Source organism: Anomaloglossus baeobatrachus, chromosome 4 (genome assembly GCF_048569485.1).
Source record: "Anomaloglossus baeobatrachus isolate aAnoBae1 chromosome 4, aAnoBae1.hap1, whole genome shotgun sequence".
Taxonomy (NCBI): domain Eukaryota; kingdom Metazoa; phylum Chordata; class Amphibia; order Anura; family Aromobatidae; genus Anomaloglossus; species Anomaloglossus baeobatrachus.
Genome location: NC_134356.1, coordinates 92,262,618 through 92,289,680, shown reverse-complemented (window position 1 = coordinate 92,289,680; position 27,063 = coordinate 92,262,618).

Here is a 27,063-nt window from a genome sequence, read left to right as displayed (position 1 = left end):
CTTAGGGGCTCTGCAAATGGAGTCCGCAAACTATTCTAGGAAAACCTGTGCTCCAAAATTGAAATGGCATGCCTTCCCTCCTGAGCCCTGAGGTGTGGCCAAACAATAATGTACATTCACATGTGGGGTATTGCTACATTCAGGAGAAATTGTATAATACATTATGGGGCCTTTTTTTAATCTACTCCCCTTGTAAAATTGGAAAAAAACCTAAAATTTTGATTGAAAAAAATGTAATGCTTTTTATACTATACAATAGTATAACATTTTTTAAACACCTGTGGTGTCAATATGCTCACTGCACCCCAAGATGAATTCATTGATGGATACAGAGTTTAAAATGGGGTCACTTGAGAGGGATTTCTGCTATTAGGCTCCTCATGGCCGTGGCCAATGTGACATGGCACCCCTAAACCTTTTCAACTAAATCTGAACTTACATATAGAGCTTCTTTGCTTCTTTACTTTGTACTATACCTCAAAAGTAGTTTTTGACCACATAGGGGGTACTAGTGTACTCGGGAGTAATTGCACAAAAAAACTGTACGCTCCCATTACCCTAGTAAAAATGAAAAATTTGGGGTTAAGGTAACATTTTTGTAGAAAAAAATTTATTTTTCACAACTTAATTCTGTGAAGCACCTGGGGTTTCAAGGTGCTCACCAAACATCTAAATTTCTTGAGGGGTTTAGTTTATAAAATGCGGTCACTTGTGCGGGGCACATCAAGGGTTCTCCAAATGCGACACGGTGTTCACTATTTACTCCAAACAATTTTGCACCTTAAAGTTCAAATGGCACTCATTCCCTTCCAAGCTGTGCTGTGCGCCCAAACAGTAGATTTCCGCGACATGTGGGGTATCGGTTTACTCAGGAGAAATTGCACAACAAATTGTATGGTGCATTTTCTCTTGTTTCCCTTGAGAAAATGCAAAATATAGGGCTAAAATACCATTAAAAAGTTATATTTTCATTTTTTCCTTCCAAATTGCTTTAGTTCCTGTGAAATACCTAAAGTGTTAACAGACTTCTTGGATCTGGTTTTGAGTAGTTTGAGGGGTTCAGTTTTTAGAACAGTGTCACTTTTGGGACTTTTCTGTCACCTAGGTCTTTCATAGTCGCTGCAAATGATGGTTTCGTAAACTTTTTAGGAAAAATGAGAAATTGTTGATAAACTTTCAACTTCCTAACAAAAAATGTTTAAAAAATTGTGCTGTTGTAAAGTAGACATGTGGCAAATGTTATTTACCGTATTTTTTGCTTTATAAGACGCACCAGGTTATAAAACACACCCCAAATTTAGACATAAAAAAAGAAAAATGGGGTCCGTTTTATACACCGGTGTTAACTTACCAGAGGGGCAGCAGTGGTGGTGAATCGGGATCACAGGAGGCAGAGGTTGTGCTGGCAGGCGCAACGGGTCAGTGGCAGCGGGGTCCGTGGTGGTAGGTGCGGTGGCGTCCGTGGAGGCAGGTGCGGTGGCAGGAGCCGCGGGGTCCGTGGTGGCGGCAGCAGTGGCGGCGGCGGATGAGTCGTACAGCAGGCCGGTGAGGTAAGTGTCCCAGTGTCCGCGGTCTCGGTTCAAATGATGGCGCCTGGAGCAGCGCATACGCAGATGGATCTCTCATCCAAGAGCTCCATCTGTGCACGCGCCCGCTCCCGGCACCATCATTTGAAACTGGGACCGCGGACAAACTGGGTAACCAGCCCGCCCCACACGCACAGAGTGGCAGCCAGCAGGCTGCCCGCCTACTCTGCGTGCAAGCAGCCGGGTACCTGTGCTTGTGTGCATGCGGGTGGCAGCCGGGTACCTGTGGCTGTGTGTGGGAGGCAGATGGGTGCCTGTGTGAGGGCGGCAGCCGGTGCCTGTCGGTGTCGGCTGCCTCCTGCACACAGGCACCTGACTGCTGCCCGCACAGGCACCCGGCTGCCGCCCGCACGCAGGCACAGGCACCCGACTGCCGCCCGCACGCAGCCACAGGTACCCGGCTGCCACCCGCACGCAAGCACAGGTACCCGGCCACTTGCACGCAGCCACAGGCACCCGACCACCCGATCGCCGCACAGAGGAGACCCCCAGGTAAAGCTATATTCGGATTTTAAGACGCACCCCCCATTTTCCTCGCTACAAATTTTTAGAGGGCCATCAGGCGGCCCTCACTCACAATTTGTATTGTCCACAGAGTTGAGCCAAATCTGTGGCTTGCAGGCAACAGTCATTGCTCTCACCATGCTTAAGCTAATTCTCTGAGTTTTTCGTACCACGATTGATAAGACGCATTCGCTTGTCAACTAAAAATGCTGACAGTCTGACAGTTCTCCAAATGAACAATGCCTGGATTTGGCTAGATTTCTAATGTAATACCATTGTAAGAATCTAAATGGAAAACTATGGGCAAAAGACTAAGATACAAGTCCTGACATATCACACCATATTCAAATAACCAGCCAAATGCCAAAATCCAAGGGTGTTTATGAATGGATAAAGCCACGGTGAAACGCATCAGGGTGTCCTGTGGTAAGATACAGCATGTGATTATTGGGGATATTCTATACACCTGCACTTAGTTGGTTATTTGAATATGGTGTGGTGAGTCAGGACTAGGGATGGGTGAACACATGGTGTTCGTGCACATGGTCCTGAACACGAGCTTTCCTGGGAAGCTCGTGTTACAGTTCGGGTCCAGGGGCTGTAAAGAAAAACAACACATTATTAAAAAAACATTATGATCATACTTACAGGTCATCAAAGGTCCTGGTGCGCCGTGATGCGAGTGTCATCGCATCACGACGCAGAATCTCTCCACAGCAACGGGTCAGCTGCATTTATTTCCATGCAGCTGAAGTGCTCCTGCCACCCCCATCTGCCTGGCTTTAGGTTGGCTGGCAATCAAAATACAGGGAAGCCATTTTTTTTTTTTTTTTTGGTTATTTAAAAAAAAAAAAACTAAAAAAAAAAAATGCGTGGGCTCCCGCTGCATTTTCTATTGCTAACAAAGGGTAATCCAAGAAGCTACTGCCTGCTAACCTCAACTGCTTGGTGTCACCTTCACTGGCAATGGATAATTCAGGGAAGTAGGGGCTACCCCAACCCCCAGCTGCCTATTTGTACCTGGCTGGGAACCAAAAATATAGGAAAGCCCTTTTTTTAAATTATTTCATGAAATAATTAAAAAAAATCCGATGTGGGCTTCGCCCAATTTTTGTGTCCAGCCAGGTACAACTAGGTAGCTGGGGATTGGAATCCGCAACGCAGGGTGGCCCAAGCTTTCTGGGCCCCCCCGCTGCAAATTGCAGTCCGCAGCCGCCCCCAGAAAATGGTGCTATCATAGAAGCGCCATCTTCTGGCACTGTATCCAACTCTTCCAGTGGCCCCGGTGGCAGGTGGCATGCTGGGTAATAAGGGGTTAATGCCAGCTTTGTTTTACCAGCTGGTATTAAGCCCGAGGTTCTTAATGTCAGGCCAAGTTTGACCCGGCCATTAAGAATCTCCAATAAAGGGTTGAAAAAAGACACCACACAGAGATAAAATACTTTATTAGAAATAAATACACAAACACACTTAGGGACTCCATCTTTATTACTCCCTCCACAATCATGGGCTTCTGTCACCGATCTAGCTCTGCTATATCACAAAGCACGGGGGGAGGAAGAAAGCTGCTGCTCCCTGTGCTGTCTAATCACTCAATGAGTGAGCAGAGGCTGCGAGTTGGTAAGCGGTGATGTCACCGCTGCCACCATTGCCATGGTAACCTAACGAGCGGGTTACTATAGCAATGGTGATCTCCGATCACCTGATTCCCAGCGCTGCTATTCACCGGCTGTGGCAGCCTGCATATGGGCTGACTCTGTAAAGAGCGCCAACTTGCAGGGAGGGGGAGCCAAGCATGTGCTCGAGCATCTCGCCGGTACACGGCGCTCGCCGCCTATACCGAGTACTGAGATGCTCGGGAAAGCACCGAGAACCGGCGAACATGCTCATCCATCCCTATCCACTGACAGTACAGGACCTTGCATGACGTCATAGTCATGTGAGCAGTCTGTAGCCAATTAGATAATACAACATTCACACGTGACTAGTCACATGGCTATGACGTCACGGAAGGTCCTATCGTCAGCGGTGGCTATCGGGAGGACACAATGATGATCGGACTCAGAAGCAGCAGCGGGAGACAGAGTCTGCAGGGCACATCACAGGAGCGGTAAGTATAATGACAATGTTTATTATTAACTATATTCTTTATTTTACAGACCCCCCGCCCCATCCCATAACTGTAAAGTCCAAGTTCGGTGTACGGACGCAAGTTCGCGTTATCTCAGAACCCAAACTCGAACTTTACAAAATGTTCAGGTGAGTCTCCCGAACACCGAACATTAGGGGGTTCACCCATCACTAGTCAGGACTTGTATCCTAGTCTTTTGCCCATATTTTTCCATTTGGATTCTTACCATGGCATTACTTATTTATAGGTGTGTTACTTCCTGACACTCTTCATTGTATTATTTATACATTTAGTATTATAGGCCATTGCTATTTTACACCTGTTACCATTATCATTATCATGCTGTGTTTCTATTAATCATTTACTTGCTATGCAGGGTGTTCTTTTGGTAGGAATAACTTTTCATTATATAATATATTCCTTTGTGGATTTTGATCGTGGCTACATACCTCCATTTAGTGGTAGTCATCGTGGTGGATATTCTACTTGTTAATTTTTGTCAATTTTGACATTCATTGTTACAGTATCTATCACTGTTCATATTCTGATAGACTCCACTGCTTAATGTTGTCGGCCATTGTTATATTATTACAAAAAATTGTAATTCATGTATTATTGTTCCTCCATATGTAATTTTCTTGCTGTGTATACATATATATTTTTTTTTAAAAAGAATATTTTATTATAATTTATGCTTCAAGAAAGTTTTTTCAAAAAATTGAATTATAGTAGTTTTTTATAGGTATGTACTGGCTTGGTGAAGCAGCAACAGGCTCTGCTAAAACTAATTTGTTTAGGGGACAAACAGCACACTGCCTCAGAGTAGTTGAAAGGTATAACAAGCTAGACAGAACTGTGACTCTCACTGCTTAATCTACAACCAGGCATGGTGGCTCTAACTGGTTGCGGCTTTGAAGCCTAGCAAGCTTGCACATTTACCATGCCTGGTGCACATGCTCAACTTAGTGGTTCCATGGTTTCTGAAAAGCTACCCAGATTTGACTAAGCTACTTGTGAAGGTTCACAGCCCATTTCCTCAAGTCAGCTACAGCTGCTGACAGTCTGGCACTGCTGCAGCAGTGCTTGCAAGTGCCAGCTCGCAGACTGGTGAGCGACGTGACCATGTGACAACTTCACACTGCACATATTGGCAAGGCTTTGTGAGCAGCAGAGAGTAGCAGTTGAAAACCAGTTACAGCATGCCCGTTGGTAGTCTCTGCACAAAGGAACCGCAGAGTGGGCATGGATGTCTGGCATCTCTGAGGTTCTACAAAGCTTTGAGAAATCAACCAAGATGCTGAGCGGCTATGATGCCATAATCAGCTTAATCATCCCGCTTCTGTGTCTACTCAAACGTTCGCTGTTAACAAAGAGAAAACTTTGCATGTAGAGATATAGAAATAAAGTTCATAAGGTGCTACATGCTTCCATATCCTGATTGCTTGCCCTAGAAATATTGGAGTTTAAAGAGAACCAATCACCAGGATTTTGTTATATAACCTAAAGCCAGTGCTATACTGGCACTATCAGACTGATTCTATACGTACCTTTAGTGGTCAGCTCGAATGTTTAGGTTTTGAAATCCAAGAAAGTAAAGTTTATAAAATCGGCAGCTGCTTGAGTAACAGCAGCTGAGGAGCAGATAATATCTGAGGGGAATGCATAGTTATCCCCTCCCCCTGTTAGAATTAGCATAAGTATTATACAATCAATGTAACTTTCTTTTCCAGGACCTGTGGTGAGGTCATAAACATGTGACCAGAAGGGGTGGGGCCTCAGACAATAGAAAAATGTTGCTTCCTGATATTAGCTTTGTTGGATGAGGCCCCGCCCCTTCTGGTCAAATGAGTATGACCTCACCACAGGTCATGAAAGAGAAAAGTTACATCGATTGTATAATACTTAAATCCCCACCCCAGCTATTATCTGATCCTCAGCTGCTGTCACTCAAGAAGCTGCCAATTTTATAAACTTTACTTTCTTGTTTTTCACAACCTAAACATTTGAGCTGACCACTAAAAGTATATAGAGAATCAGTCTGATAGTGCCAGTATATATATATATATATATGATTGGTTCCCTTTAAGCGTGTGGACACTGAGGCTTTTCACAATATCATGGCAGTGGCCGTCCTGCGGCACTCGGTCCCCAGCCGCCACAATATTTCCCAGTGTGCCATCCCTGCCTTACACCAGAGTGTGCCCCATAACATCTCCTGTGTCTGACCAACCCAGTTTGGTTGCAGCAGCAGTATACTTATAGAAGGACTGTAATGCAATATGCCTCTAATCAAAAACCTTCCCTCCTCCAGCAGTTATCGCTACAGCGTATGCAGGTAGAAAACCAACATACTGAGGTCCAAAATGAAGGACCACAGATATAAGATCAGCACCAGGAATTAAAAAGTATATAACATTTTATTCATAATTAATCACAAATAAATAAAAACAAGGAGAATACTTCTCCAATAGGAACATTTTTTTTTTGGGGGGGGGGGGAGACAACTGACACCTGAACAATTACAATATCTATATGAAAGTACATGAATGAACAATTAGATACAAGCAGCTGAGCCAGCACTTTTTCAGTAATTAGAAATAGAATTTATGTGCAACATTACGTGTAAAGTATACTAATGATATAAAGACAGTGTATGAGCAGATAGGAGACTAAGGTGTATATTAAATACAGAGCCACATCAAAATAAAAATGTACATAGAGAATTATACAAACAGCTATGCCGGAACTTTTCCAGTAATTAAAAATAGAATCTATTTGCAACATTAAGATTCAAGTGCACCAGTGATGAAAAGGCAATGTATAGGCAGATGAGAGACTAAAGTGTATATTAAATGCAGAGCTACATCAAAAAATAAAAATTTACAAAAATAGAGAATTGTACATAAAAATATATACAAAAAAATGCAAATGTGCGTCGGTAAATATCTTAAAAAATTCATAACTGAATGTTGACATGAAAAGTGTGCAAAAATATGCATGAAGTGCATGAGTGATAATAGAAAAAGTGTATGCATACGGAGGTTGTATAAATATGTTAAATACAAATCATCATCCAAATAAGTAAGCAAAATTACATGAGATGTATTTATACTATATACAATGCCGGTATATAGAGGTTTCAGCATCAGACAGACTGTGTAGATGACCAACTACAAATTTATAAAATTATGCTGCAACAAGATTGCTTTGTATACTAATGTATAAAATGTATACCAAAAAGCACCATAGAGCTATGTAAAATCATTTCTACCATAGAATTGCATCTTTCTGTGGCTGAGACTAAATTCAAGTATATACCGGGGTATATATAAAATTCAAGGTATAAACCTACATGCATGTATAATTAATGCAATAGTGCAAACAAAGCTGCATAAAACTGTAGATATCTAGAAAGGATCAATATTGGGTATGAGGGCACGGCAACACAGCTGTACAGTGGGAGGAGCTACACTATGCTAATAAAAGCATGCCAGGATATAGAATAGGGTAAGTACTCATATCGGTATGCATTGCATTTACCTGAAGTATACAGAGCTGTGTGAGCAGAAATCCCTGGGGTGCCGTGTCAACCTACGCCTGATGTGCGTTTCGCGGCAGCTTCATCAACAAGGCGCATGCTGGCAATATACCCTACCTATAAGCCTCTAATCCAAAACCTTCCCTCTTCCAGCAGTTATTGCTACAGTGAATGCAGTTAACAGTGGTGCTAATAGGGAACAGAATAGATGTAGGCCTGAAAACTGGTATTATTAGAAAATACAGTAGAATAGATTTGAATTAGCCCTGAAAAGAACTTTTGGAGCAGCAATCCCTGCCTACATGCCTCTAATACACTATCCTTTCTCCCACAGTTCTCTCTACACTAATTCCAGCTAAGAGCTGTATTATTAGAAATTTGAATAGATTTCAGTTAGCCCTGAAAAGGAATGGGGTAATGTAGCAGCAGCAAGGTCTGTGCGGCTAGAATCCCTGCCTACATACCTCTAATACATTATTCCTTCTCCACCAACTTTCTCTTCACTAATTGCAGTTAAGAGCAGTATTATTAGAGAAATGAATAGATTTGAAATAGCTCTGAAAAGTACTTTTTTTAATTTAGCAGCAGCAAGGTCTGTAAGGCTAGAATCCCTACCTACATGCCTCTAATACTCTATCCCTTCTCCACAAGCTCTCCCTACTCTAATTGCAGCTAAGAGCTGTATTATTAGAGAATAAAATAGATTTTAAGTAGCCCTTAAAAGGACTTTTGGGTTAATGTAGAAGCAGTAAGGTCTGTAAGGTTAGAATCCCTGCCTACATGCCTCTAATACACTATCCCTTCTCCACCAAATTCTCCCTACACTAATTACAGCTAAGACAGGTATTATTAAGAAATATAATAGTTTTGAATTAACCCTAAAAAGGACTTACACGTTAACATAACAGCAGCAAGGAATGTAAGGCAATAATCACTGCCCACATGCCTCTTATACACTATCCCTTTTGCAGGAGTTTTCCACACAATAAATGCAGCAAAGAGCAGCATAGTTAGAAAATAGAATATATTTTAATTAGCCCTGAGAAGGACTTTTGGGTTAATTTAGCAGCAGCAAGGTCTGTAAGGCTAGAATCCTTGCCTAAATGTCTCTAATAGACTATCCCTTCTCAACCAGTTATCCCTACACTAATTGCAGCTAAGAGTGGTATTAGAGAATAGAATAGATTTGAATTAGCCCTGAAAAGGACTTTTGGGTTAACATATTTGCAGCAAGGAATGTAACGCAATAATCGCTGACTAGATGCCTCTAATACACTATCCCTTCTCCACCAGCTCTCTCCACACCAATTGCAGCTAAGATTAGTATTACTAGAAAATAGATTAGATTTGATTTTGCCCTGAGAAAAACTTTGGGGTTAATGTAGCAGCAGAAGGTCTTTAAAGCTAGAGTCCATGTCTAGATGCCTCTAATACACTATTCTTTCTTCATTAGCTATCCCTACACTTATTGTAGCTAAGAGCAGTATTACTAGAGAATAGAATACATTTGAATAAGCCCTGAAAAAGGGACTTTTGGTTTAACGTAGCAGCAGCATTGTCTGTAATTCTAGAATCCTTGCCTACATGCCTCTAATATACTATCCCTTCACCACCAGCCTTCCCTACACTAATTGTAGCTAAGAGCAGTATTAGTAGAGAATAAAATATATTTGAATTAGCTTTGAAAGGAACTTTCAGTTAAATATAGCAACAGCATAGTCTAAGGCTAGTATCCCTGCTTACATGCCTCTAACACACTATCCTTTCTCCACCAGCTCTCCCTACACTGATTGCAGCTAAGAGTGGTATTATTAGGAAATAGAATAGATTTGAATCAGCCCTGAAAAGGACTTATGGGTTAACATAGCAGCAGCAAGGTCTGTAAGGCTAGTATCCCTGCCTACATAACTCTAATACACTATCCCTTCTCCACCAGCTCTTCCTACAATAAGGACAGCTAAGAGTAGTAGTATTCTTTTCTAGAATATAATAGATTTGAATTAGCCTTGAAAAGGACTTTAGGGTTAATGTAACAGCAGCAAGGATTGTAAGGCAATCCTCACTGTCTAGATGTCTCTAATACACTATTCCTTCTCCAGCAGCTCTCCCTACACTAACTGCAGCTAAGAGCAGTATTACTAGAAAACTGAATAGATAATGAGTTAGTCCTGAAAAGTACATTTAAGTTAATACAGTAGAAACAAGGTCTGAAAGGCTAGAATTCCTGCTTACATGTCTCTAAAACACAATCTCTTCTCTAGCAGCTCTCTCAACACTAATTGCAGCTAAGAGCGATATTATTAAAAATAGAAAAGATTTGAATTAGCCTTGAAAATAACTTTTGGATTAATCTCTGGTTATATCCTGTTGTTTTTTTTTAAAAATTAAAGTGGGAAGAAGGATATAAATGGATTACAGCTGATGACCCCTCATTATATACTGTACCTCCATACCAAAGAATTTAGCTTTATTTCTAAAATGGATTTTGTACACATACAGTGACTATACTATACACTTGATCTCTATCGTTTTCTCATGCATGCTGTCAATACTGAAACATAATTTCTTTTGTTTTGACTGAATTCTATCTTTAGATATCTGAAACTTCAAAGGAGGCTAAATTCCCCTCATTGATTGCCAATATCTACTTGGCATGGTGAGAATTTAAATATCTATGCATCATAGATAATTGCATGTTGTGCAACATTGTGCATTGTTCTGCGACTGGTATGGTCGCTACATAGATGACTTGCTAGAGGGGCGATGTGGCAACCAAAGCAGACATCAATTCTCATTTTAATTGTCTTAATTTATCTTTCAAATTTGCTCATCATCTATTTGAGATAGCATTTCTTGATTTAAAAATGAGAGGTGATGTTTATTCTCAATCTATTTCAATGACATCTGTCCGTAAGCCTATGGCGGCTGTCATCCAAATCATTTAATTAAGAACATTCCATTCTCAGATTATACCCTGAATTATTCAAATAAAGCATTGTATAATGCTGAAAATAAGCAGCTTGACCAAAGGCAGAAGTGATCCAGTATGATCCACAAACAGAGCTAAAAAGATTTGTAGCCAATAAGGATAGACAAAGATCTCTTCTCATATATCAAAGTAAACGTTATGTGGAGAAAAAAACAGCTGTATTGTCAACCACATTTAGTGACATTTTTTCCAGTAATTTTAATATTATTTGGTGTTTCTTGCCCATTTTATATCAAGATCCCACAATGGAAAAGATGTTAGAAGCTTTTTTGAGATCTGTATCTCGCAGAGCTACAACATTAGAGAACATAAATTCCCCCAGTCTTTTTCTAACACCACTTTGGTGATTTACTTTGTCACTTATACTCTCTGTAAAGTGTCATATATATATATATATACAGTATGGCCTAGGACACAGCGAGAAAAACGGTGCGAGTGGAATGCGATAAAAAAATTGCATTCCACTAGGACCAATATTAGTTTATGGGTCCTAATCGGACCGGGAAAACAGTCGCAGCATGCTGTGAATGGATTGTGATCCTGTTCCACTTGCACCCATGCAAGTCCATGGGGTGAGAAAAACATTGCACTGCTCTCGCGTTACACCGATGTAACGCGAGAGCAGTGTGATTCTCGCATCAGCCGGCAACGCAGGAGAGAGGGAGATAAATCCCTCCCATTCCTCTGCAGCGCCGCCCCCCCTCCGCAACTGTGGTCTGATCACACGATCGGACCACAGTCGCATGGCACTCGCATGACAGTCGACTCCCGCTGTGCTGCGAGTGTGTGCCGAGTGTCATGTGAAGAATCGCACAAATCCCCATGTGGCCGCGGCCTAAGATGTACCACGGGTTCATTGGCAGCTATTCTTGTAATATACTGGCAAATTCACTGCATTTCCCTACAGATCACAAAAGAGATATCTCAGGTTTCTTACTACAAAGCATTGAAAATGTTAACATGCCCACTAGATGAGGAGACCACCATAAAAAGTTATTTAATAAAAAAATCTTTCTCGATTTTCAAAATGTGTCATCGTAGTCAAATAGAGGTTAAATAGGAAACAATACATATTGTATCATTCATTATTAATTTAAATATATGAGTGTTGAATTTGATAATTTTTTCAATTATTATGCAGTTTGCACTATACTCTACATTGCTCCAGAATAGGTGTACTGGATATTTGTGGGTGAAAGTGCTCAGTGCAAATTAAAAATATTATTGTTTTGCAGTGTGTGCTCTTCTCCCATTCTCCCAATATGGTTACCGTAAATTGCATCATCAGTTCACTCATGCATATATCGGACATTAGTTCTTTACCAAATTGATTCACATTATTCTTGTTGATTACATGGGGTAATTTAAATACACACATTGATTTCCTTTTTGGTTTTTTTTCTACTATGTGTGTTATCTTTCCCAATTTCAGAATGTAAATATAACCTTTCTATACAAATTTTTACCATTGTGTTATTTTTATTGTAAATCCTCTTTAAGTCACCTCTGGCTTAAAGGTGTCTGGTATTTCTCATTATGGCCGAGTGCAACCACCTGAATCTTGATGGGAGTCATAGGGGAATGAAGGTCTTCATCTTCTGCCAGGGGTCAACTCAGGAAACCCTTGTTCCCACTCCGTAAACACTCACAAGAGATGAGATTGCAATCCTTAACAGGTTTTTTTTATAAGGGGATAAAATGCAGGGGGAATAACAAGGAATAGTTAAACAAATCATATCAAACAAACTATGATATAGATACACAATGTTCTTTGCAGTAGGCCTGAATGTTAAAGCGCTGTACGCAGGCACCAACTCCGACGCCATCTTGGTGACGAAAAAGATGAATAGTAACATTAGCATAGAGAACAGAGAGAGGGAGGAACAACAGGCAAGGGGGCGAGAATCCAAATGAATACCCACCCATATATTATCTGCGCCATTGTAACTGCCACTCAAGAAGCTGCCGATTTTTTAAACTTTACTTTCTTGAATTTGAAAGCCTAAACATCCGAGCTGACCACTAATGGTATGTAGATAAGCAGCCTGATAACGCCAGTATAGCACTGGCTCTAGCTTATATACGAAAATCCTGATGATTAGTTCCCTTTAAAGATGACACTTCCCCTTTAAATGACCACAAACACACTCCTAAACTAATCATACTTAACTGACAAATGGCTGTAGCAATTTAAATACGGGCTAATGTTGGGGCCCGATTCTGCTGACGTTGGCACGCTTAGAGGCACTGTTTGTGCACTTAACTATACAATGAGAACAAAATCTCCTGCTGGTCCTATAATAAACTCCTCATGCAAAGAACCACAAATCCCAGTAAAGTTTCCTAACAAATAGATCTATTATAACTTTCTCAACTGGGTCATTAGTGTCTGTCTCCAGCAATTCGCAACAGTCCTCTTTCTCTCCAGTGCAGTTACCTCCTCCCTTCTTCTACAGCTTACTCGGCCAATTAGTTCTTTCCTCTGCGACTGCTCCTCCTCTTGCAGGTTGAAAAAAGAGCCAACATATTTTTAGTCCAAGGCAATGCAGCAAAAGAGGGATTAATGTCTGTTAGTATGAAGCATTGTCTGCTCCCAGCTGCACCAGTCTCTGCATACCATTCCCCCCGAGAGGGGTTAGGCTATGTGCGCACGTTGCGTAAATACATGCAGTTACGCTGCGCTTTGTAGCGCAGCGTAACTGCATGTGTCCTGCGTCCCCTGCACAGTCTATGGAGATTGTGCAGGGGCCGTGCGCACATGGCGTTTTAGAGCGCAGCGCTTCGGCTGCTGCCGAAGCGCTGTGTTCTAAGAAGTGCAAAACGATTATTCCTGGCTCACCGCGTAATATATTAGGTGCTCAGAAAAAAACAGCAAGTCTAATAGAAAATAATTCCGGCACACTTGGAGAATATATGAAGAAGAGAAAATCTTGAAATGCTTAAATGGTTTTATTTTGTGCATAGATCAAAAAAGTGATGATAATTCATCCGTCCGACGTTTCGACCATTTGAAGGCCTTTATCAAGGACAAATTTATCTAATATAACAAGAACATACGCACCATTAGTGCATGAAAAATGTACAAATCAGCATAGCATGATTATGGCGTTCATTGTAACAACAATCTCTGATGACATCATGATAGCACATAACCAAACAAAGACATACATATGCTTATACAATCCATGTGTTGAAAAAAGTAAAATAAAAAATAAAAACCTAACAAAGGAACAACGCTCATGAAGAATACACTTGTTATTTGACCAATGAGGGCAGTAATGACCCACCTATATGAACAACTGTATGGTATATGTTCAAGACTATGAAGACATCATAATGCAGTCAAAGAAATGGGCAAAGATGTGATCCTATGTAGGAGACAAAAACAAATGAATATCGTATACATGACATACAATCATGCAAATCAGAAGGGTTGAATTCTTCCACAATAACTATCTACAGGTGTGTCTTTCCCCACTTATACCTTATGCACTGAAGTAAATTGATGACCAGTAGTGGTGACCTTTTTCGGAGGGAATGGGATATAGACAATTCTAAATGCAAGTGGATATAAATATGCGCATTAGAATGATACATGGATTATTTAAACCATATAATTAAAGTGAAATAATGCATCCTGAAGGAAAGTAATCTACCTGGAAAAACTGTTTCGCTGTCAAAGGTAGATACCTGAGAGCATAGGGGAAAGTTTCGTGTTTCCTTCACTGATGGTTTCTCAGTTGCCTCAGAAACAGAGGAATATTCTGGGCAAGAGAGTCACATATACTTGCATTACCGCATAAAGTAGGGAAAAGAGACATATACAGTGACTACTGTGTATTATACAACAAATGGTGAGAAGGCAAAAAACTACCTGAAAAATGCAGAGATAGTATACTGATACTTGCACTGAGGAATTCACAATGGCCTCAGGGTAACATCAGTGCTATGGACAAAATATATGAACATCAGGAGTTACAAGAGGGATAGGAAAACCAGTATAAGGTACATGTGGTAGGATCAAAGATGTATCAATATTACCTTAATATTGTTCCAACAAGGTGAACGTGTATGGAATCATATAATGAAAAGGACTCCTTGTGGGGTTCTCAAAGAGACCCTATGGAAAATGTATGAATTTAAGTATAAAATAGTATATGTGAAGTAAATAATGGGCTGATATAGACACATACCTGAGGTATTGGAAGTATTAGAGACAGGGTAAGGCTAGTGAGCCATATATGGTGTCACGTATCTAAATGAAATATGGAGAATACATAAATATGCTGTTCCATCAGGCTATGGCTCAAAGAGGTAAATACACATACCTTGCGTTGGTGATATAGGGTATGGGCCCCAGGGAGACGTGCACTGTGCGGTGGTGGCGTGTCCTTATGTAGTGGGAGCAGTGCAGCGTCCACCATCCTGCTTCCTGGATGGTGGAACGCAGTGTGAGTCGGTGGAGCGCACGCCGCGCATGCGCAGTGCGGCGTGCCGCACCGCGCATGCGCCCGGAGCGCAGCACCAGCCCAATGGGAGGAAGTGTGTCAGAGGAGTGTATGGAAACCAGGGATTGGCCCGTGAATCGCACCGAGAGCGCGCACAGCGCCACCTAGTGGCCCAGCACGCGCGCCCAGCATGGAACACAGGCCAATAGTGGGTGACAGGGAGGTAAACATGACAAGAGGCTGTGCCCAGCACGCACACAGCGCCCCTTAATTGGCACCGCGCGCCAGCAGGGCACAAGACACCAAACAGAGGAAACAAACATGCGATGTGTAACAATAAGTGAATGTGTGGGATCCTAAAATAAAGGATAACGGTGTGCTGGCCTGTGGATTGCGCATGGCAAGTGCGCTGTGTTAGACCTTTTACACTAACGCATGAGCCAGGTACAGAGCACATGTCAGTAAGGACGTACCTATGGACTACATTATAGAGAGTGCACAACAACAGTGAAGCATGGTGATGGTCCCTTATAGATGACCGTGGCTGTGGTGACCCAGGATTGGTGCAAGGACGGTGAAGGGATCAAGTAGGAGGTGGAGCCTGGAACAAAGAAAAAATAATTAGAAAAAGATACATGTCACTATGTGTAGTAGAATAATATTCTCACTTATCCTTATACTGGGTTTTTGACAATCATATTGTAAATGACCATTCAGAGGCTGAAAAGCAACAAAAGTCGACCGAACTCAATTAATAAAGTGAATATATAGAATAACATAAAAACGAAACCTATCGGATACTGTACTAAATTAAATGCACATGTCGTGTTCCCTATTAAGACCTCTTGGTTCCAGCGTATTCAGGGTAAATATCCAATAAGATTCCCTCTCCTTCAGGGTACGTACTCTATTACCACCCCTTCTAGGTATGGGTACCTGTTCCAGCACCTGGTACTTCAATTGCGCAATTGTGTGACCATAAAAATGGTACGGGATAGGGAGCATCATCTGTTTGCACCTTATAGTGGATTTGTGTTTACTAATCCGGTCTCGGACATGTTGGGTGGTCTCCCCAACATATCCGAGACCGCATGGACACTTAATAAGGTAAACTACAAAGGAGGACTCACATGTAAAGAACCCCTGTATGGAAAAAATTCGTCCTGACAGGGGATGAGTAAAGGTGTCACCCCTGGTGAGATTGTTGCACTGTATACAGTGGTGACATGGAAAATTGCCTTTTTTGGGAGTACCGAGAAAAGTTTGCCTCGGTACAGTCTTACTGGAACCTATGTCAGCCCTTACGAAACTATCCCGGAGATTACGAGGCCTCTTGTTGCAAAATAAAGGGGGTACACTAAATTCGCTTACTTCTGGATAAGCCTTATTCAGAAGCGGCCAATGTTTGCAGACTATGCTCTTAATAAGAGGAGAGAAAGGATGGTAAGTGTTTATACAAGGAATACGTGGGATGTTCTTCCCAGTAGTGGGTCTTTGAGAAGATCTCCTATTGGCAATGTCAATAGGATATCCCCTCTGGAGAAACTTCATACTCATTTCTGAGGATCTTAAATCACGTTGTGCTGGGTCTGATACAATACGCGCCACACGCTGATGTTGGGAAATGGGAAGACTTTGTTTAGTGTGACGGGGATGGCAACTTGTAAAATGCAAAAGACTGTTACGGTCGGTCGGTTTCACATACAAATCAGTGCTAAGGATGCCGTCGGACGATGTCACCATGGTATCCAAGAAATTAATATTATGGCTATCAAATTGAATGGAAAAGGTGAGACCTTGTGTGAAAGAATTAATCTCAGTGTGAAACTGTGATAGAGAAGCGACATCACCCCGCCAAATGAGGAAGATGTCGTCAATATACCTTTTCCATGTAATTACATGTTCCAACCATAGTGGATGATTGTATATGTGTAATTCTTCAAAATGTGCCATAAAAATATTAGCATACGGGGGTGCCAAATTTGAACCCATCGCGGTCCCCCGTTTCTGCAAATAAAACTGGTCTTGGAACAGAAAGAAATTATTTTCTAGAACCAGTTGAAGAAGATCAATACAGAATTGGTTTTGTGACGAAGAGTGAGTACTATGTCTATTCAAGAACCATTTTACCGCCTGTATGCCATCAAGATGTTGAATGCTAGTATAAAGACTGTTGACATCAAAGGATACCAGAAGGCACTCAGGAGGTAACGACCCAACAGATTGTAATTGTGTCAAGAAGTCAGAAGTATCCTTTAGGTACGACTTGATGTTGGGTATAAGAGGAGTAAGGATTCTCTCAACCGTGATGGCAAGGGGCGATAAAACGGACTCTGTTGAAGCGACAATCGGGCGACCGGGAGGATGGCTCATGTTTTTATGAACCTTGGGTAAGGTATAAAACACCGGTGTGATGGGGTGGGCTTTAATGAGAAAATCGGCTAGTTTCTGGTCTATGGTATTATTGGCCAAGTAGGTATGGATAATGTGTTTAATGAGTCCCTGTATATGGGATGTTGGATCTCGTGAAATAGGTACATAAGTGTTTGTATCACCTAATTGGCTCAAAATCTCATCAATGTAATATTTCTTGTTAAGTACCACAATGGCCCCACCCTTATCGGCCGGTTTGATAACGATATTGGGGTTATTTTTTAAATCCCGTATTGCACGACTTTCCTCTATAGTGACATTACGTTTAATCCTGAATTGACCCTCATCCACTGTCCTTAATGTGTGATTAATATCCCTAGAGACCAAAGCAACATACGTCTCGATGGGGTGATACGTCTTGGGAGGGTTGAACGAACTCGGGACTCTAAGGTCCAATTGTTTCAACCGAAACATGGTATCGGATTCAGTCGGAGTATTGACAACCGTTGTGGCTTTATCAGTGCAAAAATGGGCTTTTAATCTCAAGGTCCTAAAAAACCTCCTCATCTCCTGGTCTAAACCAAATGTGTTGAGAGGTGGAGTGGGACAGAATGATAACCCTTTTTGTAGTACCTGAGATTCAATTACAGACAAGTTGTACGAAGAAATATTATACACTAAATTGGTACCTGTGATCTGGTTTGTATGTGATATGTTGATGGCGCCACCGCGGCCCCTCTTACTCCTCCTCGTTTTCCTCTTTGGTTTGGTCGCTGTACTAAAAAACGAGACTGTCGTGAAGTGTATTGTTCTGTGTCCGATCCGGATGATGTTGAATACCGGTGATACTGTGCTGGTCTCCTAGGAATGTCTTCCACAAATTGCCAACGATAGACCCGATTTTTGACGTAATCTTCTTGATCTCTTAAAAACTTTGACCTTTTCCGTTCTTGAAGAGTCTTACTAAATTCAGCTATAGTGGCTTTGGTTTTGGAGTGAATCCTCTCCCACTCTGCAGTGGGAATTGTGTTCTGAAGTTGCTGTTCAATCGAAGTGATGTTGTGTCCCAGGTCCTCAATTTCTTTTTGCAAGAATTCAATCGTCAAGATTATAATGTCCATTGAACACTTGTTAACTATACTCTCCAATTTTGAACAATATTCGGGTTTATCTGAAAAAAGGGTTGGTTTCAGTGATACTCGTAAGCCTCTTGGAATGCGTTGCACTCTATGATACTCCGCTAGAGTGGCACAATGCAATTCCAGCGCAGTGTGCCTTCTTAATTCTTTTTCATAGTCCCTAGAACGTACTTCTTCATTGGGTACTGATAAAAATGTATTGGGTATAGTTACCCTAGACAATATATTACTGACCTCATCAGCATCATATGAGAAGGTAGTAAATGACATGTGGAAAAGTAGGTAGAAAATTTGCTGGAGCTCAGGTAAAAAACACAATCACTGCAAAACGATTATTCCTGGCTCACCGCGTAATATATTAGGTGCTCAGAAAAAAACAGCAAGTCTAATAGAAAATAATTCCGGCACACTTGGAGAATATATGAAGAAGAGAAAATCTTGAAATGCTTAAATGGTTTTATTTTGTGCATAGATCAAAAAAGTGATGATAATTCATCCGTCCGACGTTTCGACCATTTGAAGGCCTTTATCAAGGACAAATTTATCTAATATAACAAGAACATACGCACCATTAGTGCATGAAAAATGTACAAATCAGCATAGCATGATTATGGCGTTCATTGTAACAACAATCTCTGATGACATCATGATAGCACATAACCAAACAAAGACATACATATGCTTATACAATCCATGTGTTGAAAAAAGTAAAATAAAAAATAAAAACCTAACAAAGGAACAACGCTCATGAAGAATACACTTGTTATTTGACCAATGAGGGCAGTAATGACCCACCTATATGAACAACTGTATGGTATATGTTCAAGACTATGAAGACATCATAATGCAGTCAAAGAAATGGGCAAAGATGTGATCCTATGTAGGAGACAAAAACAAATGAATATCGTATACATGACATACAATCATGCAAATCAGAAGGTTTGAATTCTTCCACAATAACTATCTACAGGTGTGTCTTTCCCCACTTATACCTTATGCACTGAAGTAAATTGATGACCAGTAGTGGTGACCTTTTTCGGAGGGAATGGGATATAGACAATTCTAAATGCAAGTGGATATAAATATGCGCATTAGAATGATACATGGATTATTTAAACCATATAATTAAAGTGAAATAATGCATCCTGAAGGAAAGTAATCTACCTGGAAAAACTGTTTCGCTGTCAAAGGTAGATACCTGAGAGCATAGGGGAAAGTTTCGTGTTTCCTTCACTGATGGTTTCTCAGTTGCCTCAGAAACAGAGGAATATTCTGGGCAAGAGAGTCACATATACTTGCATTACCGCATAAAGTAGGGAAAAGAGACATATACAGTGACTACTGTGTATTATACAACAAATGGTGAGAAGGCAAAAAACTACCTGAAAAATGCAGAGATAGTATACTGATACTTGCACTGAGGAATTCACAATGGCCTCAGGGTAACATCAGTGCTATGGACAAAATATATGAACATCAGGAGTTACAAGAGGGATAGGAAAACCAGTATAAGGTACATGTGGTAGGATCAAAGATGTATCAATATTACCTTAATATTGTTCCAACAAGGTGAACGTGTATGGAATCATATAATGAAAAGGACTCCTTGTGGGGTTCTCAAAGAGACCCTATGGAAAATGTATGAATTTAAGTATAAAATAGTATATGTGAAGTAAATAATGGGCTGATATAGACACATACCTGAGGTATTGGAAGTATTAGAGACAGGGTAAGGCTAGTGAGCCATATATGGTGTCACGTATCTAAATGAAATATGGAGAATACATAAATATGCTGTTCCATCAGGCTATGGCTCAAAGAGGTAAATACACATACCTTGCGTTGGTGATATAGGGTATGGGCCCCAGGGAGACGTGCACTGTGCGGTGGTGGCGTGTCCTTATGTAGTGGGAGCAACATACGCAAGGTATGTGTATTTACCTCTTTGAGCCATAGCCTGATGGAACAGCATATTTATGTATTCTCCATATTTCATTTAGATACGTGACACCATATATGGCTCACTAGCCTTACCCTGTCTCTAATACTTCCAATACCTCAGGTATGTGTCTATATCAGCCCATTATTTACTTCACATATACTATTTTATACTTAAATTCATACATTTTCCATAGGGTCTCTTTGAGAACCCCACAAGGAGTCCTTTTCATTATATGATTCCATACACGTTCACCTTGTTGGAACAATATTAAGGTAATATTGATACATCTTTGATCCTACCACATGTACCTTATACTGGTTTTCCTATCCCTCTTGTAACTCCTGATGTTCATATATTTTGTCCAGAGCACTGATGTTACCCTGAGGCCATTGTGAATTCCTCAGTGCAAGTATCAGTATACTATCTCTGCATTTTTCAGGTAGTTTTTTGCCTTCTCACCATTTGTTGTATAATACACAGTAGTCACTGTATATGTCTCTTTTCCCTACTTTATGCGGTAATGCAAGTATATGTGACTCTCTTGCCCAGAATATTCCTCTGTTTCTGAGGCAACTGAGAAACCATCAGTGAAGGAAACACGAAACTTTCCCCTATGCTCTCAGGTATCTACCTTTGACAGCGAAACAGTTTTTCCAGGTAGATTACTTTCCTTCAGGATGCATTATTTCACTTTAATTATATGGTTTAAATAATCCATGTATCATTCTAATGCGCATATTTATATCCACTTGCATTTAGAATTGTCTATATCCCATTCCCTCCGAAAAAGGTCACCACTACTGGTCATCAATTTACTTCAGTGCATAAGGTATAAGTGGGGAAAGACACACCTGTAGATAGTTATTGTGGAAGAATTCAACCCTTCTGATTTGCATGATTGTATGTCATGTATACGATATTCATTTGTTTTTGTCTCCTACATAGGATCACATCTTTGCCCATTTCTTTGACTGCATTATGATGTCTTCATAGTCTTGAACATATACCATACAGTTGTTCATATAGGTGGGTCATTACTGCCCTCATTGGTCAAATAACAAGTGTATTCTTCATGAGCGTTGTTCCTTTGTTAGGTTTTTATTTTTTATTTTACTTTTTTCAACACATGGATTGTATAAGCATATGTATGTCTTTGTTTGGTTATGTGCTATCATGATGTCATCAGAGATTGTTGTTACAATGAACGCCATAATCATGCTATGCTGATTTGTACATTTTTCATGCACTAATGGTGCGTATGTTCTTGTTATATTAGATAAATTTGTCCTTGATAAAGGCCTTCAAATGGTCGAAACGTCGGACGGATGAATTATCATCACTTTTTTGATCTATGCACAAAATAAAACCATTTAAGCATTTCAAGATTTTCTCTTCTTCATATATTCTCCAAGTGTGCCGGAATTATTTTCTATTAGACTTGCTGTTTTTTTCTGAGCACCTAATATATTACGCGGTGAGCCAGGAATAATCGTTTTGCAGTGATTGTGTTTTTTACCTGAGCTCCAGCAAATTTTCTACCTACTTTTCCACATGTCATTTACTACCTTCTCATATGATGCTGATGAGGTCAGTAATATATTGTCTAGGGTAACTATACCCAATACATTTTTATCAGTACCCAATGAAGAAGTACGTTCTAGGGACTATGAAAAAGAATTAAGAAGGCACACTGCGCTGGAATTGCATTGTGCCACTCTAGCGGAGTATCATAGAGTGCAACGCATTCCAAGAGGCTTACGAGTATCACTGAAACCAACCCTTTTTTCAGATAAACCCGAATATTGTTCAAAATTCGAGAGTATAGTTAACAAGTGTTCAATGGACATTATAATCTTGACGATTGAATTCTTGCAAAAAGAAATTGAGGACCTGGGACACAACATCACTTCGATTGAACAGCAACTTCAGAACACAATTCCCACTGCAGAGTGGGAGAGGATTCACTCCAAAACCAAAGCCACTATAGCTGAATTTAGTAAGACTCTTCAAGAACGGAAAAGGTCAAAGTTTTTAAGAGATCAAGAAGATTACGTCAAAAATCGGGTCTATCGTTGGCAATTTGTGGAAGACATTCCTAGGAGACCAGCACAGTATCACCGGTATTCAACATCATCCGGATCGGACACAGAACAATACACTTCACGACAGTCTCGTTTTTTAGTACAGCGACCAAACCAAAGAGGAAAACGAGGAGGAGTAAGAGGGGCCGCGGTGGCGCCATCAACATATCACATACAAACCAGATCACAGGTACCAATTTAGTGTATAATATTTCTTCGTACAACTTGTCTGTAATTGAATCTCAGGTACTACAAAAAGGGTTATCATTCTGTCCCACTCCACCTCTCAACACATTTGGTTTAGACCAGGAGATGAGGAGGTTTTTTAGGACCTTGAGATTAAAAGCCCATTTTTGCACTGATAAAGCCACAACGGTTGTCAATACTCCGACTGAATCCGATACCATGTTTCGGTTGAAACAATTGGACCTTAGAGTCCCGAGTTCGTTCAACCCTCCCAAGACGTATCACCCCATCGAGACGTATGTTGCTTTGGTCTCTAGGGATATTAATCACACATTAAGGACAGTGGATGAGGGTCAATTCAGGATTAAACGTAATGTCACTATAGAGGAAAGTCGTGCAATACGGGATTTAAAAAATAACCCCAATATCGTTATCAAACCGGCCGATAAGGGTGGGGCCATTGTGGTACTTAACAAGAAATATTACATTGATGAGATTTTGAGCCAATTAGGTGATACAAACACTTATGTACCTATTTCACGAGATCCAACATCCCATATACAGGGACTCATTAAACACATTATCCATACCTACTTGGCCAATAATACCATAGACCAGAAACTAGCCGATTTTCTCATTAAAGCCCACCCCATCACACCGGTGTTTTATACCTTACCCAAGGTTCATAAAAACATGAGCCATCCTCCCGGTCGCCCGATTGTCGCTTCAACAGAGTCCGTTTTATCGCCCCTTGCCATCACGGTTGAGAGAATCCTTACTCCTCTTATACCCAACATCAAGTCGTACCTAAAGGATACTTCTGACTTCTTGACACAATTACAATCTGTTGGGTCGTTACCTCCTGAGTGCCTTCTGGTATCCTTTGATGTCAACAGTCTTTATACTAGCATTCAACATCTTGATGGCATACAGGCGGTAAAATGGTTCTTGAATAGACATAGTACTCACTCTTCGTCACAAAACCAATTCTGTATTGATCTTCTTCAACTGGTTCTAGAAAATAATTTCTTTCTGTTCCAAGACCAGTTTTATTTGCAGAAACGGGGGACCGCGATGGGTTCAAATTTGGCACCCCCGTATGCTAATATTTTTATGGCACATTTTGAAGAATTACACATATACAATCATCCACTATGGTTGGAACATGTAATTACATGGAAAAGGTATATTGACGACATCTTCCTCATTTGGCGGGGTGATGTCGCTTCTCTATCACAGTTTCACACTGAGATTAATTCTTTCACACAAGGTCTCACCTTTTCCATTCAATTTGATAGCCATAATATTAATTTCTTGGATACCATGGTGACATCGTCCGACGGCATCCTTAGCACTGATTTGTATGTGAAACCGACCGACCGTAACAGTCTTTTGCATTTTACAAGTTGCCATCCCCGTCACACTAAACAAAGTCTTCCCATTTCCCAAGATCAGCGTGTGGCGCGTATTGTATCAGACCCAGCACAACGTGATTTAAGATCCTCAGAAATGAGTATGAAGTTTCTCCAGAGGGGATATCCTATTGACATTGCCAATAGGAGATCTTCTCAAAGACCCACTACTGGGAAGAACATCCCACGTATTCCTTGTATAAACACTTACCATCCTTTCTCTCCTCTTATTAAGAGCATAGTCTGCAAACATTGGCCGCTTCTGAATAAGGCTTATCCAGAAGTAAGCGAATTTAGTGTACCCCCTTTATTTTGCAACAAGAGGCCTCGTAATCTCCGGGATAGTTTCGTAAGGGCTGACATAGGTTCCAGTAAGACTGTACCGAGGCAAACTTTTCTCGGTACTCCCAAAAAAGGCAATTTTCCATGTCACCACTGTATACAGTGCAACAATCTCACCAGGGGTGACACCTTTACTCATCCCCTGTCAGGACGAATTTTTTCCATACAGGGGTTCTTTACATGTGAGTCCTCCTTTGTAGTTTACCTTATTAAGTGTCCATGCGGTCTCGGATATGTTGGGGAGACCACCCAACATGTCCGAGACCGGATTAGTAAACACAAATCCACTATAAGGTGCAAACAGATGATGCTCCCTATCCCGTACCATTTTATCACATATGGTCACACAATTGCGCAATTGAAGTACCAGGTGCTGGAACAGGTACCCATACCTAGAAGGGGTGGTAATAGAGTACGTACCCTGAAGGAGAGGGAATCTTATTGGATATTTACCCTGAATACGCTGGAACCAAGAGGTCTTAATAGGGAACACGACATGTGCATTTAATTTAGTACAGTATCCGATAGGTTTCGTTTTTATGTTATTCTATATATTCACTTTATTAATTGAGTTCGGTCGACTTTTGTTGCTTTTCAGCCTCTGAATGGTCATTTACAATATGATTGTCAAAAACCCAGTATAAGGATAAGTGAGAATATTATTCTACTACACATAGTGACATGTATCTTTTTCTAATTATTTTTTCTTTGTTCCAGGCTCCACCTCCTACTTGATCCCTTCACCGTCCTTGCACCAATCCTGGGTCACCACAGCCACGGTCATCTATAAGGGACCATCACCATGCTTCACTGTTGTTGTGCACTCTCTATAATGTAGTCCATAGGTACGTCCTTACTGACATGTGCTCTGTACCTGGCTCATGCGTTAGTGTAAAAGGTCTAACACAGCGCACTTGCCATGCGCAATCCACAGGCCAGCACACCGTTATCCTTTATTTTAGGATCCCACACATTCACTTATTGTTACACATCGCATGTTTGTTTCCTCTGTTTGGTGTCTTGTGCCCTGCTGGCGCGCGGTGCCAATTAAGGGGCGCTGTGTGCGTGCTGGGCACAGCCTCTTGTCATGTTTACCTCCCTGTCACCCACTATTGGCCTGTGTTCCATGCTGGGCGCGCGTGCTGGGCCACTAGGTGGCGCTGTGCGCGCTCTCGGTGCGATTCACGGGCCAATCCCTGGTTTCCATACACTCCTCTGACACACTTCCTCCCATTGGGCTGGTGCTGCGCTCCGGGCGCATGCGCGGTGCGGCACGCCGCACTGCGCATGCGCGGCGTGCGCTCCACCGACTCACACTGCGTTCCACCATCCAGGAAGCAGGATGGTGGACGCTGCACTGCTCCCACTACATAAGGACACGCCACCACCGCACAGTGCACGTCTCCCTGGGGCCCATACCCTATATCACCAACGCAAGGTATGTGTATTTACCTCTTTGAGCCATAGCCTGATGGAACAGCATATTTATGTATTCTCCATATTTCATTTAGATACGTGACACCATATATGGCTCACTAGCCTTACCCTGTCTCTAATACTTCCAATACCTCAGGTATGTGTCTATATCAGCCCATTATTTACTTCACATATACTATTTTATACTTAAATTCATACATTTTCCATAGGGTCTCTTTGAGAACCCCACAAGGAGTCCTTTTCATTATATGATTCCATACACGTTCACCTTGTTGGAACAATATTAAGGTAATATTGATACATCTTTGATCCTACCACATGTACCTTATACTGGTTTTCCTATCCCTCTTGTAACTCCTGATGTTCATATATTTTGTCCATAGCACTGATGTTACCCTGAGGCCATTGTGAATTCCTCAGTGCAAGTATCAGTATACTATCTCTGCATTTTTCAGGTAGTTTTTTGCCTTCTCACCATTTGTTGTATAATACACAGTAGTCACTGTATATGTCTCTTTTCCCTACTTTATGCGGTAATGCAAGTATATGTGACTCTCTTGCCCAGAATATTCCTCTGTTTCTGAGGCAACTGAGAAACCATCAGTGAAGGAAACACGAAACTTTCCCCTATGCTCTCAGGTATCTACCTTTGACAGCGAAACAGTTTTTCCAGGTAGATTACTTTCCTTCAGGATGCATTATTTCACTTTAATTATATGGTTTAAATAATCCATGTATCATTCTAATGCGCATATTTATATCCACTTGCATTTAGAATTGTCTATATCCCATTCCCTCCGAAAAAGGTCACCACTACTGGTCATCAATTTACTTCAGTGCATAAGGTATAAGTGGGGAAAGACACACCTGTAGATAGTTATTGTGGAAGAATTCAACCCTTCTGATTTGCATGATTGTATGTCATGTATACGATATTCATTTGTTTTTGTCTCCT